This window comes from Orycteropus afer, unplaced genomic scaffold (genome assembly GCF_000298275.1).
Source record: "Orycteropus afer afer isolate SDZICR_OR568_19922 unplaced genomic scaffold, OryAfe1.0 scaffold00308, whole genome shotgun sequence".
Lineage (NCBI taxonomy): Eukaryota > Metazoa > Chordata > Mammalia > Tubulidentata > Orycteropodidae > Orycteropus > Orycteropus afer.
In genome coordinates this window covers 49,599-59,521 of record NW_006921895.1, presented here as the reverse complement: position 1 = coordinate 59,521, position 9,923 = coordinate 49,599, and the positions used below count along the sequence as shown (strand labels likewise).

Below are 9,923 nucleotides of genomic sequence, written 5' to 3'. Positions count from 1 at the left end.
TCCAGAGAGCATGGCCAACACCCAGAGTCTGGAGGGTAGGGTCTTTACCCTGATGGTCTCAGAGACAAGTGGACTGTTTTCAATACTTCAGAGCTAATGTAATTTGTTCTGCTGGGTTTGGGGCTTGTTTGGTACCTGTTATCCCTTCTTTCTCTCTAATTTATCCTATTTGTAATGGAAATGTCTGCTTGTACTTTGGAAACAGATAATTTGTAGTCAAGATTTCAAAGGTACACATGAAGATAAATTTGTCTCAGAATGGAATACACTTAAAGTCACACCCGTATTTTAATTTAGATCTTTCAGAAGATGAGATTTTGGGCTTGGGGTTGATTTAGGACTTTTGGGATGATGTGATGAGATGAATGTGCTTTGTATGTGGCAAGGAAATGAATTGAGAGGGGCAACAAAGGGTGAAATGTTATGGATTGAATTATTCCCAAAAAATGTACCGTAAATTCTAAATTCTATGTCTGGTTATGGGACCTCTGGTGGCATAGTGCCTAAGGCATTTGACTGCTAACCAGAAGGCTGGTAGTTCAAACCCACCAGCCAACCAGCCACTCCTCAGAAGGAAGACTGGGCAATCTACTTCCATAGACATACCACCTTAGAAATCCAAAGAGGGATGGCTATGAGTCAAAATTTCTTGATGGCAGTGAGTTTTGGTTTTTTGTTTTTTGTTTTATGTCTGTGGTTATAATCTCACTTGGGAATGGGTTGTCTTTTGTACGTAAATTGGGCAGGATTGCTGTAGGGTGTCTTGAATTAATCTCTTTTGAGACATAAAATGATAAAATAAGCAAGCTAAGAAAGAGACATGGGGAAGATAGATGCTAAGATACACGGAGATCTCCAAGGCACTAAGAAGCAGAAGCTGAAGAGATAAGGACCTTCCTCCAGAGTTAACAGAAAGAAAGACTTCTCCTAGAGCCGATGCTCCAAATTTAGAATTCTAGCCTCCTAAACTGTGAGAAAATAAGTTTGTTTGTTAATGTCACCCATTTGTGGTATTTATGTTATAGCAGCACTACATAACTAAGACCCCATGTTACAATGAAGCAAAAGATGGAACCTGGATAATCAACTAAAAAGTAAGTGCTTCTACCCCCTCCCTAAATAACTAAGGGATACCTTTCCAGAGAGACGCATCTGATCCCTGATTATTTCTCAAGATTTCTCTCTATTCTCAGATCAAACTCTTCTGAACTCTCCACCTCTGGAAAGTCTTCCCTGACTATTAAAAAAAAAAAAAAATTCAGACTTGCTTGGTTTTTTCCCTTATGATCTCCAATCGTTCAATAAATCTCTAAACATGGAAAGTCTCTTCTGGCCCTCATCAGCATCAATGCTAAAAGTGGCTGGGGCAGCAGGAACAGACAAGGTGGACATCGGTAGCTGGGCTTGGTGTTTGGCTGCAGCCCTTCTTATCACCTACAGTGTCCTCCCTGTCCTGGAATTCACCACAGCAGCCTTCCCAACCATCTTCATTCTCCTCCAGTTATATTTCTTCCCTTGCTCCTTCACTCTCAAAGATGACCTCTCCACCTACTTCCCTGGGAAAATTGAGAACATCTGATGAGAACTCCCACAAGTTTCCTCCCAACTCCTTAAGTTTTCTTTGGATCATCACCCAAACTTTCCTCCTTCCCACCCATCTTGGAAGAAAGTCTCTCTGCCACATAGCTAGGTTAACCCCTTCTTCTGCCTCCCATCATGCTGGGCCTCCCTGTAATGACTGTGATCTCTGTTTTCCAATGCCTGCTTCTCCAATTCCTCAACACATGCTCAAACCTTCTTGCCCCAAAATATATAAACACACAAACACTCGTAACATCCCATCTTGATCTACTGTTTAATCTCCAGTCTTTCTTCACCAGTCTCCCTCCAAGCCTTCTACTTCCTCTCCTCATTTTATGTTCTCAATTAAACAATATATTGTCTAAACATCATCCAGCACTAAATTTGGATTGATAGATAGATAGCTGCCATTGAAGATAGAGTCAACTCTGATTTACAGTGACCCTATGTACAACAGAATGAAATGTTGTTCAGTTCTGCACCATCCTCACAATCACCAGTACATTCAAATTCATCATTGCAACTATTTCACCAAACATGGTGTCCTACTATAGCAATTGGGAGCTCTGATAGTGTAGTGCCTAAGGCACTTGACTGCTCACCAGAAGGCTGGAGGTTCAAACCCACGAGCCACTCCTCGGAAGGAAGGTTGGGCAATCTACTTCCATAGTGATACTGTCTCGGAAACCCACAGAGGGGTCACTATGAGTCAGATCTGACTCAATGGCACATAACAACAACAACAACAACTATAGCAACTGATCTCTCCTGATGACATGTCCATAGTCAGTAAGTTGGACAATGTTCTGTTTTGATGTGTAGGATTTTTACTAGTTCATTTTCAGAAGTTGATCACCAGGCCTTTCTTCCTAATCTGTCTTAGTCTGAAATTTCCACTGAAACCTGTCCATTATGTTTGATCCTGCCGGTAAATGAAATACTGGTGACATAGCTTCCAGTATCACAGTAACATACAAACCACCACAGTACAACAAACAGACAGACAGGTGGCAGAACACTAAATTTAGAAAATGCCGAATATGTATTGGTCCCCATTCCTTGGTCCCATGCCTCTTGGCTCTTCCTCTCTCCCGTCTATTGAAATTGTCTTCTCACAGGTCAAACCAAAGCAAAAGTCTACATTTGTAAGCTACTCAGCTTCCACTGCCAACAGCACTCTTGCATCTCAAGATGAGCATTCTCTTCTTTGGTTTAACTCCAACCTTTCCTACTGTTCATTTTAAGTACCTTGGCCTGTTCTCTGCACTATCTTTATTCCATAATGATACTCATTGCTGCCATCTTCACCTTGCATTTCCCAGACCTATCTTCCCACTTCCTAAGTCTGTTTTATCTGCTAAATACTCAGACCTCCAGATATCTGCTAAATACCCCCAGCTACCTGTCTGACATACCTGTAAGCATGACCTACTAGTTCCTCAAACTCTAGTTATCCAAAGTATAACTACTATGAAATACCACAGACCATTTTTAAAAACTTTCAGGAAGCTGCTTATAGGATTCTTTCTGGAAGCAGGAACTGGTGTCATATTGAGGTTTAACAGGACTATAGGTAGAAGCAATAAATGATTTTACCTGTCTGGAGAAAAGTGTGAGACACAAAACAAGGTAAGATCCTGACCTAGAGCAGCAAAGTTTCTGTGTTTGGAATTGTATGTTTGCTTCTTGGTTCTTCTGAAGTTTACACTTTGACAGATACATCATCAAACTAGATAAACATTGCCTGCATGCCTGAAGACAGAAAATGAAGTAGTTACTTTATATGCAAGTCAAGGCACAATAGCATCACATGGAGCACTAGATGATGGGTGTTTCTGACTCTGGCACAGTGGATCATGAAAAGTTGTGATCTCTTTTCTTCTTATTGTTCATACTGTAAATGCTTTGGTTACATTAATTAAATGGCATGTCCAACCAGACTCTATCCCTCCAATTGTCTGTGATCTGTTAAGCATCTTTCTGTGATCAAGATTCACTTTTCTGAGTGTGAGTGTCTGCATCTGCTTTCCTAATCACATCCCCAAATTCCAAGTATTTTAGTGAGTTATGTTCTCCTGGAAAATACTAGTGCTAACATTTACCTCTCCGAGTTAGGGAAGTTAAGAAGAGTTGATAAATGCTTGGCTATACATCATATGTCCCTCCTTACCATTAGAAAGAAGAATAATCTCTCTTTTAAACAAAGAAGAATGAAAGTTCCCCTCCTCCACCAGGAGCTTGACCCCATCTAAGGCCTCCTGCTAATTCCAGGCCTCATGCTAGAATCAGGGAGGCCTGAGCCCCCGGGATACTCACCACCCCTCTCAGCCTGACCTGTGGCATTCACAGCTTCCGAGGATCATAATCTGTTCCATATTCAAGCAGGCTCTCCAAAGCAAAGGATAATCATTCTCACACACACAGTCACTCCACACTTTCTTTCTCACTCACATCCGTTTAAGGTTGAGAACAAGAGGGGATTGAGTTCTTCCCTTCCTGGCACAGTGTAGTTCCTTGACTTTTGTTTAATCAATAAGCCATGCACAAAGTGGCCTGCCCATTAGAAAGTAGGTAATTATAAAAGTGCCTTCTCCCAGTTTAAAAGGAGCATCTGAACAAAGCCACATACACTACTAAAGAAGTATAAGAAGCAAGAAGGTACAAACACTCTTAGGTACAAATAATTGTTGGGACATGTACATGTAGCGGAAGACAACTGAATGATTCCAGTAGTTTCCTCTAACTACCATTTTATTTCATTTTAATTCAAAACTGTATCAGCTTTCAGATTCATCCATCAATGTTGTTGTTGTTGTTATGTGCTGTCGAGTCGGACCCGACTCATAGCAACCCTTCTTTGGGTTGCCGAGGCAGTATCACTGCGGAAGTATTGCCCAACTTTCCTTCCAAGGAGTGGCTGGTGGGTTTGAGTGTCTTCTGGTTAGCAGTTAAGTGCCTTAGGCACTATGCTACCAGAGCTCCTAAACCATGGTTAGATGGCACAAAGTAGGTGGCAATGACTTAATAGTATGCATGTTGTAAGGCCCAAGGGCCTTTTCCATCCTTGTCAAGGGTAGTGCTAACCTTTTCTCCTTTCATAAAATATTCATCAATAGGGAAGTTGGAATTAAGAGTGGAGACTCATTTGAGAAATTTCCAGGACCTAAGATGAAGCAGGTACTGCTCCAAGAAAACCTAGCCATTAGCCTGGCAATAAACCTAGGTTCCTTAGCTCTACTGCACACAGTCTACCAGGAATTCCTGACTCTACTTCTCAGCTCCTGTTCACATCCTTTATCATGACCTTTTTAACTCAAGGCAAAATCGTTTCTTGGCTGGAATACTACAATAGATGACCTACTAGACTTCCTGCCTCTCCTACCCTCATAATCCAGTCTCCACATGACAGCCAGAGAGAGCATTTTAATACCTAATTCACTTCCAAAACTTCCTCATTTCCCTTTGAATGAATTCCAAATTCTTTACATATCTACATAATTCCTGGGTCCCCTTCCTACATCTTTTCCCTCATTCCCCAATATTCTCACCCTCACTCACTAGACTTCAGCCACATTAGCTCCCTGGCTGTCCATCCTGTCCATATATAACATGAGCCTCTTCCCTATTGCCTTGTATTGGGTTCCCAAGAAGGAGAACCCCTGATTAGTATCTTAGTTAACTGGTACTGTTGCAACAGAAATACTACAGTAGATGGCTTTAAAGAACAGAAATTTATTTTCTCACAGTTCTGGAGACTAAAAGTCCAAATCAAGGTTTTGACCATGTCAGTTCTTTCTGTGAGCTGCTCTCCTGATTTCTGGTACCTACTGGCTATCTTTAGCATTCCTTGGGTATTTCTTGATGCCAGTCCTCTTCCCATCCCCATATGTGTCTCTGTATCTATTCTAGCCTGTTTATAACTCAGAAGTAATTAGGTTTAGGATCCACTCTACCTTGTTATGACCTCATTAACAACAAAATATTACTTCTAAATAGAATCTCATTCACTGGTACAAGGGCCAGGAATTCAACACTTGTTTTGGTGGCACACGGTTCAATCATAACACAGGGATTTATGTGCACATACTTTATGGAGGGAGGGCTCAAACCTCAAAGCTGTGGGACAACGAGAAAAGCAAAACAGCTGGAAAGGAAGATGGTGTGGTAGACATAACCCACATGATCACTCCATCTTCCAATTGAGACTCTGAATAACTAGGTAAAGCAGATACAAATAATGATATTGGGGTTATGAGCAACTAAGGAGAAGATAAAGTATTAGATTCAGTGAAGGCAAAGAAAGCGAGCAGGTTTAAAACTGGGAAAATAGGCAGGTCAGCCCAGCCAGTGGAGATGGAGAGGAATCTTCAGAAATACAAAAGAGGTCAAGCAAAAGTGTGGGGTGCACTGCAGAATTCACAGGTGTTGGGGACTCAGAATAGTCACACCCAGAGTTTTTCAAGGTGAGCTGGAGCTTTGATGGGGAGTAAAGATCTTATGGGAAATGGATCAAGACCCCCCCCCTTGACTTGGGCTGCTGTGGACTCCAGAGGGGAGTGGGAGAAAGGTAAGAGAAGAGCCAGCCCTCCAAGTAGGCAGAGCCCTGGAGCAAGTGCACAGCAATGGGCTTGGGACCAACTCTTGGAAACCCTTTTTAATTTGGATTGGATCTGTGTACTTGGTTTCTGTGGCTTGTTGATCCACCCAGAAAAGGGTATTCCCTTTTCCTTTGGGGCTACTCCTGGATTTGAAACATGAGACTTTTACTGACAACTGGGCATCATCTTCAGCAGAGGGCCCTAAAAAGACCCAGGCTGCTCTGCCCATTCCTGCATTGCTGATTGAATTATCTTGCCCCAAATGCAGAAAACTTCTGCCTTGCCATCCTGTGGTTCACTTCTGGTGGTTTTGTTTTTTTTCTGTTTGTTTGTTTTCTTTTTTTCCCTGCCTCACCTAATAGAAGGAATATATTAAACCTCCAGTAGGAAACCATAGCTACTACACTGAACACTTCAAGCAATAGACTGGTAACACCAATAGCTCCTACACCACAGGATCAATGACAGATGGTGGACACACCTGTTTGTCCTAATACCAAATCCTCTTCACAACAAACAAAGATCTTCACCCACATTCCCACCAGTGATTGCATCAACACAGGGTGAACTGGAGAGACACTAAGACAGCTGAGTTAATAAACTAAGAAGTACACCTGCTACACACTCCCAGATATAGTAAAACATAAAATCAGAGTGAAACAAATCAATACATAGCTAACAATTAAAGACAACAACTTCAAAATGTCTAGGAAACAACAGACAAACTCAAAAAAAAAAAGGAGGCGGGGGACAAAATGCTAGAAACAAAAGTCGAGAGTAAAGAATTATATGTACCTTACTGAAGAGGAATATATATATATATATATATATATATATATGGAAGATATGTATAAAGGAAGATATAGATATAGATATATATCACCCTCTAAGAGCTCAAAAAACCAAAAACAAAACTCACTGCCATCAAGTTGACTCCAACTTTGAGTTTCTGAGCTGGTAAATCTTTACAGAAATAGATTTCCCAGTCTTCTTTCCAAGGAGTGGCTGGTGGGTTTCAACTGCCAGCTCTCTCTGGTTGGCAGTCAAAAGCCTCAGGCATTAAGCCACCAGAGCTTCTTGAGGAAACTGTAAACAGAAATGAGAAGACAGACAGTATCCTGAAAGAATTCAGGAAAATCATTCAAGAACAAAATAACAAGATAAATACACGATTAGAACTCATACCAAAACAACTATTAGAAATTCAGAGGATGAACATTAAAATTACAGAGATAGACAACACAGTGGAAGGAAAAAAGAGTGGAGTAGAACTGTCTGAAGAACATATTTGCCAGCTAGAAGACAAATCCCTTGATGCCAGCCTGTATGAAGAAAAATCAGAACAAAGATTTAAAACAAATGAACGAACATAAGAGTTATATGGGATGACATGAAAAGAAACAATATACATCTGATTGGAATACTAGAACAAGAGGAGGCAAAAATAACACAGAGAAAATTATTGAAGACTTGCTAACAGAAAATTTCCTACATATCATGAAGGAAGAAAAGATATCCATTCAACAAACCCCATACAGGATAGATCCCAAGAGAAAGTCACCAAGACATATTATAATCAAACTTTCCAAGACCAAAGACAAAGAAGGAATCTTAGGAGCAACTCAGGAGAAACAAAATGTCACCTACAATGGACAACCAGTAAGACTAAGCTCTGATTTCTCAGCAGAAACCATGCAGGCAAGAAGGCAGTGGGATGGTATATAAAGGCTTGAAGGAAAGGAACTGTCAACCAAGAATTATACACCCAGCCAAACTATCCCTCAAATATGAGGGTGAAATCAAGACATTCTCAAACAAACAGAAATTGAGGGAATTTGTGAAAACCACACAAAACCTACAATAAATCCTAAAGGGAGCCCTTCCAATAGAGAGCCACAACAGAGAACAACAAATTAAAATCAAGACACTTGACACCACCACCTAGAAACCAAATCAGAAAAAGATTCTCAAAATAAGCTCATAAGAAATTATATAGAGAAATAAGGGAGTCAATCTGCAGATGACACCAGCAACAAAGAAAACAGAGGGAATAAAAGTTTTAATTATAAAACTTCCAAATGGTGAAGAAGACAAGACAATGTCTTTATAGAATAGACTATTCCAAACTTAGGGAGATAAGAATTTACTTCAGGGTAAACACAAAGAGAATTAACAATCTTTATAAGCAAACTCAGGAGAAAAAAAGGGGGGGGGAGCTTAATAAGTACAAAACCAAAAATAATGAAGAAAAGAGAAGAAACACTTGATAACAAAATGAACTCAACACAGAAACATAGTTGGAACAAGGAAATCACCAACAACACAACAAAAAACACAACAGAATGACAATAAATTCATACCTATCATAATTACACTCAATGTGAATGGACTAAATGTACCAGTCAAGAGAAAGAGAGTGGCAGATTGGATAAGAAAAAAAGACTCATCGATATGCTGCCTACAAGAGACCCACATTAGACACAAAGATAAAAATAAATTAAAAATTGAGCAGTGAGAAAAAAATACATCAAGCTAATGGCAACCAAAAAAAGAGCAGGAGTGGCAATATCTGATAAAATAAACTTCAAGGTGAAAAACAGCGTGAGGGACAAAGAAAGATGCTATATGATGCTGAAAGAGTCCATTGGCCCAGAGGATATTACCATAATAAATAACTATGCACCCAATGAAAAAGATTCAAAATACATAAAGCAAATATTAACTGAATTGAATGGAAAAATAGACAACTCTATAATAAGTGTAGGAGATTTTAACATACCACTTTCAAGGAGGGACAGAACAGCTGGAAAAAAGATTCAGCAAAGTAACAGCAGAACTCAACAACACAATCAAAGAACTCGACCTCATAAACATATAGAGAGCACTCCACCTAACAAAAGCACAATACACATTCTTCTCCAGTGCACATGGATCATTCTCCAGAATAGACCATATATTAGGACACAAGCCTCAATAAATTAAAAAAAAACATTGAAATACTATGAAACACCTTTTCAGATCATGATGCTATAAAATTAGAAATCAATAATAAGAAGATCAAAGAAAAAAAATCAAGTATGTGGAAACTGAATAATGTACTTCCCAAAAGCTACTGGGGAATAGAAAAAATAAAAGGTGGAATTAAAAATTCCTAGAAACTAATGAGAATGAAGATACAACTCACCAAAACCTAAGGGATATAGCAAAAGCAGTACCCAGAGGTCAATTTATAGCAATAAAGGCACACATCAAAAAAAGAGGAAAGAATCAAAATCAACACTTTAACTCAACAGATCCAAAAATTACAAAAACAGCAACAAAGAAATATACAGTATCCAGAAGTAAGGAAATAATAAAGATCAGAGCAGAAATAAGTGAATCAGAAAACAAAAAATAGATAAAATCAACAGAATAAGAAGCTGGTTCTTTGAAAAGATTAACAAAATTGACAAACAAATTTAACAAAGGAAAAGAAAGAGAAGATGCAAATAATATGAACAATAAATGAAAAAGGTGAGATCACAAGAGAACCAACTGAAATCAAAAAGATAGTAACAGAATATTATGAAGAATTGTACTCCAACAAATTTGAGAACCTAAAAGGGATGGACAAGTTTTTACAAAGACCTACCTAAATTATCCCTGTCAGAGAAAGCACATACTTTAACAGACCCATAACAAAAGAAGAAATTGAACAGGTCATAAAAAGAAACTCCCCACAAAAAAACATCCTGGCCCAGACAG

At 39.3% G+C, this 9,923-nt stretch overlaps 1 non-coding gene across 1 annotated transcript; it reads right to left on the bottom strand.

The window, feature by feature from the left end:
* Positions 1 to 4,561: 4,561 nt before the first annotated feature.
* On the bottom strand, positions 4,562 to 4,687 carry LOC122151124. Its single transcript, XR_006163986.1, has one exon. It is a non-coding gene; the product is annotated as a U6atac minor spliceosomal RNA (small nuclear RNA).
* Between the last annotated feature and the right edge of the window lie 5,236 nt (positions 4,688 to 9,923).